This window comes from Cebus imitator, unplaced genomic scaffold (genome assembly GCF_001604975.1).
Source record: "Cebus imitator isolate Cc_AM_T3 unplaced genomic scaffold, Cebus_imitator-1.0 Scaffold71, whole genome shotgun sequence".
NCBI classification, from domain to species: domain Eukaryota; kingdom Metazoa; phylum Chordata; class Mammalia; order Primates; family Cebidae; genus Cebus; species Cebus imitator.
This window is the reverse complement of record NW_016107386.1, coordinates 4522822-4528214: the sequence shown is the minus strand read 5'-3', so window position 1 is coordinate 4528214 and position 5393 is coordinate 4522822.

The following is a 5393-nucleotide window of genomic DNA, read 5'->3' as shown; positions in this document are numbered from 1 at the left end:
CATTCTCAATTAGAAAATAAGGTCCTCGAAGTCAAGGATCATGTTTTTATGCTTCCTTTGTATTTCTCACAGAGATGGATATAAATGAAATAACTTAGGAAAAAAAGATTAGAAAAGTATAAAATGCAATATAAATGAAGCATATTATTCTTAATATTGCTAATGTTATAAACATTGGCAGAACTTATTGTCTGGTTGGAACTGTGTACAAGTTCAGCAAACTAAAGTAACTTGATGGACTCGATAAACAAAACAGCCCCAGGGTTCTTCTTCTTCCTCCTGTTTAATCCTTAACAACACCATCTCAGCTCCTCAGACTGAATGTGTTAAAGAGAGGCACCTACATTGCTCACTAGATTATTGGCTCCTTAAGGACATGGAATGCGCAAATCATAGTCACTTCATTTTACAGATGAGAAAACTGAGGGGCTCAGAGAGGTTAAGCAACTCGCACAAGGTCACACAGCTAGTATCAGAGCAGGAGATAAAGCTGATATGTTTGCCTTCTCCAGAAAACTCTTTGAGACACATTGACCAATTGTTGGCTGCTTCAAGTGGTTGTTTATTTTCTCCTCAATAGCTGCTCTTGGTGATGTCTCTCTGCTAAGAACTGCACCGGTACCTTGGCTCTATCAATGATCCCATCAGTTTAGCATCTCCTTAGTGCTGAGAGGCAGTCAAGTGCCCTATCTCTGCCCTCTAGTGATCACTATGGGATGTACAACTCCTACTGGCACTGTCTCTGAGGGACCTGTCAGTACCTTCTGGTGTTGCCAGGGACTGGAGGCCACATAGGCTAAGTCTACAGAAAGGTTCAAGTCTCCCAGACTTCCCTCCTGGGCTATTCCTTGGGGGAAGTCTTGGGTTCTCTGGGTTCCCCTACTCCTGCTGGTCATTTAAGGAAGACCCACCCATTCCTGACAATGACCAAAATTGAATAAGAAAGGGACTTGGTGATAGCCCCAAATTCCTTTTCAGGGAGTCAGTGAAAGCATCTGACTCAGACCCAGAGAACGGATGTCTGTTCTTAGCTTCCATAGCCCTTTGTTTACTGATGCACACCTATGCCTGGTATTGTCATGAGTTCCAAAATGTACTTATTTTATGTGATCTTGAGCCAGTCTCTTAATCTCTCAGAGCAGTGGCATCCTCATCTGAAAAGGAAACGAAAATCTTCTTGCCTCATCTACCCTATAGGGACATGATGCACATGGAGCCAGAGAGCCAGTGTAAAATGGGGTGAGGTTTAAGGTAGCTCCCCCTCCTCTTCCATTGTCATCGCAGGGCACTGGAGCCTGTGTGCAGACCAAGCCTCCAGAGCTGTCCACCGTCTCAGTGTTCCTCCAGATAAATAAGCTCACTGCTCTGATTGGATGCTGGGTTACTTAGGACCACGGGTGCCTTTGGGCAGATTAGAAAAAGACGTCATTTCCTCTGAGTGGATGTGGCTTTTGCCAGGTGCTCAGCTTGGTGGATGGAAATGGGTTTCTCTTAAGGCAGGTGTTCTCGTTCAGTGAACAACTCACACAACCAAACATCATGGTTTTGATGCCACTGGCCTCTGTTTATCCCTCTCTCTATTCCCTGAATAACCAAATGGATATGCTGATCACATTTAGAGGACACTAAGTCATTACACTGGGAAAAAGTCAGCCATAAATAGGTGGTATGGGCTCTGAGGGAGGAAATTCCCAGCCCTCTGACTGCAGGTTGCTTGATTTCCTCAGGCATGGGGCAGTGTTCTTGTCACTGGCCCTAGAGCCTAAAGAATTCCTCCCGTAACTGACCATAATCCTACAGTGATTGTGGGCAATGATGAATTTAAGACATGTACTTTGAAGGCAAATGAGAATAAATGACCCTCTGATGGAAACCGATGGTCCTATGGGTAGCAGGTTCTGTCAGGGCGTTTTATTTTTGTTTGTTTTGAGACAGGTTCTCACTCTGTTGTCTGGACTGGGGTATAATGGCATGATCTTGGCTCACTGCAACCTACACCTCCTGGACTCAAGCCATCCTCCCACCCTCAGCCTCCTGAGTAGCTGGGACTACAGGCATGCACCACCATGTCCAACTAATTTTTTTTATCTTTTGTGGAGATGGGGTTTCACCATGTCACTCATATTGTCCCGCACTCAGGCAATCCTCCTGCTTCAGCCTCCCAAAGTCTACAAGTGTGAGCCACCACGCCTGACCTTGTCAGGACACTATAGACTCTGTTGTTTTCTGTCTCCCTGATATTAATCTCTTTCTCCTTCCACTTCTCTCTGCTCCTCTATTTTCCTCTTCCCCTTTTTTCCTCCCTCTCTTCTCTTCTCTCCTTTTTCTTTCTGTGTATCCACATTGTTCTGAAAACTATATTCCTGCCTCTGAAAACCTCTGATTGTCATTCCCCTGTCTCTCTCCTTTTCCCTTCCCTTTTTTTTTTTGAGATGGAGTCTCGCTCTGTTGCCCAGGCTGGACTGCAGTGGCATGATATCTCGGCTCACTACTCAGTGACCTTGGTGCCACTACTTTAATTCCATATTATAAAGTCAGTTAGTGAGTTGGAGGAGAGTGACACCATTGAGCTGCACATAATAAAATAATTTAAAAATAGGCTGGCGCAGTGGCTCATGCCTGTAATCCCAACACTTTGGGAGGCCAAGATGGGCGGATCACAAGATCAGGAGTTCGAGACCAGCCTGGCCAATATGGTGAAACCCCATCTCTACTAAAAATACAAAAATTAACCAGGCGTGGTGGTGCGCGCCTGTAATCCCAGCTACTTGGGAGGCTGAGGTACGAGAATCGCTTGAACCTGGGAGGTGGAGGTTGCAGTGAGCCAAGATGTCACCATTGCACTCCAGTTCTGGGCGACAGAGCAAGACTTCATTTTGGGGGGAAAAAAAGAATATTCAATAGTTTTACACATTCTGTAATTTATATTTTAAAATTAGACAACTTGAACCAGTCATACTTCTCCCACAAAAATAGTAGCTTTGTTAAGTGGCTTTTTTATTTGTATATAAACTCTAAGTGCTCTTTTCTGTGCATCAGTGATCTTTATAGGGAAAATCTCCCCCACCATGATTTGTACAATTAACTGTGGTGCACGCCTGCAGGAAGGAGGGAAGGCCGCAGGGAGGGCCTCGTCTGATGAGCATCAATCCTGCTCAGGACACCAGCAGCAAGGAAGGTTTCGGATCTCAGAATATGGAAGGAAATTTTCAAATCTAGCTCCTTGCTTTGTTTCCAGGCTCTCCCGCTTCCTTACCCATCCCCTGGAGGTCTAGAATAGTTACATGATTTCAGTCACACAGACAGCTCATGGCAAAACCTCCAGCAGAACCTATTTGTCGAACACAACAAATATGTGACATGGGATATGTAATATCCTCTTCTCTAGGAGCTACAAGAATTCACACAGCTTAATAAGACCCAGTCACCTCTTAAATGAAATTTACTGCCTCCAAGGAGAAGCTAGATCATTGAACCAACACTGATTTACCAGGTGGACAAAATCAAATTTAACTCAAAAGTCTATAGATTACATGTCAAATTACATTTGCACACAATAGGTCACGCTAATGGAGGGTCAGGGATGTGGGCCATCCACACAGATGATGATCTGTTTTCCTTTCAGCACTTGGCATATACCCAGGGCCTCCCTCACTGACATGTTAGACAACAGCTCACCGCAAACAGCTGCTCCTGTTGCTAGCAGCTTTCGGCCTCCTCTAAGTACCCTCTCCTGCAATAAGCCACGTGACTCCTCCTCCTGGGTAGGCTGTGATTTGCAATTAGCAAGCAGTCTTGCCGACTAACTTTGAGTTTGTGAAGTCCTAAATTCCCAGAGCATTTTGCTTTTTCTTCCTTTTCTTTTTTCTTTTTCAGTGGCACCCATCTGTTCAGCTGAAAAATATTTATGCAGTATTGACTACAGCCAGGCACTGTGCTGAGCACTAGGAATAAGCCAGGCTCCCCACCCTCCCATGAGTTAAGTGTCATGGTGGGGTAGGAGCGAGAACAGACTCATGAAAAACATCTCCCTCCCTCTGCAACAAGAAGTGATAACCTGGGAGTTGCACAGGGTATTATTGGTCCAATAGGAGGGGTCAGGACAGATGTCAGGGAGATGACACTTGAGCCAAGCCTTGAGGCATAAATAGAAAGGCGTTTGCCAGGCAGAGCGAAGGAAAGTAAAACTAGCTCTGTAAAAGGGAAGGTGGGAAGTTAGAGGAGAGGGGTTTGAAGGGGGAATTGGGGGCAATTGTCCTCACTTGCTGCATCGCTACCAAGCTTCCCACATAGACATCATCTGTCTATGTTGAGGAGAAACAGGTAGAAATGCATATGTTTTGTTTTGACTCTAACAACAATTTCCTTTGGCTTTAAAACTTGTGTTGGATGAGGCCAAGTGTGGTGGCTCAAGCCTGTAATCCCAGGACTTTGGGAGGCTGAGGAGGGAGGCTCACAAGGTCAGGAGTTTGAGACCAGCCTGGCCAACACAGCAAAACTCCATCTCTAAAAAAAAAAAAATTTGCGTTGGACAGAAACACAACTACTATATGATCTCTCTTATTATGTGAAATCTAAAAAGGTTGAACTCAGAAGCTGAGAGTTCAACAGTGGTTACCAGTGGATAGGGGTTGGGGGAACAGACAAGGCTACAAAATTTCAGTTAAATGAGGAATAAATTCAAGAGACCTGTTATACAACATGCTGATGATAATTAATAACATATTGTACACTTAAAAATTGCTAAAAGGATAGCTTTTAAGTGTTCTTACTACAAATAAATGATAAGTATGGGAGGCAACAGATTGTTAATTAGTTTGATTTAGCTATTGCACAATGTATACACACATTAAAACATCATGTTGTACACCATAAATGTGCACGATTTTTATTTGCCAATTAAAAAATAATTTTAAAGAATTTATGTTGGAATAGTAAGGGAAATCATGCCCAGGAGAGGAGCATATAAGAATTCTCGGCTGAGTGCAGGGGCTCACGTCTGTAATCCCAGCACTTTGGGAAGCTGATGTGAGCGGACTGCTTGAGTCCAGGAGTTGGAGACCAACCTGGGCATCATAGTGGGACCCCTGTCTCTACAAAAATTAAAAAATTAGCCAGATGTGGTGGCATACCCCTGTAGTCCAGGAACTCAGGAGGCTGAGGCGGGAGGATCACTTGAGCCTAAGAGGTTGAGGCTGCAGTGAGCTGTGATTGTGCCACGGCATTCCAGCCTGGGTGACAGAGCTGAGACCCTGTCTCAAAAATAAAAAGAAAAATAAAAGATTGAAAAAAGAGAATTGCCGGGCGCAGTGGCTCAAGCCTGTAATCCCAGCACTTTGGGAGGCCGAGGCGGGTGGATCACGAGGTCAAGAGATCGAGACCATCCTGGTCAA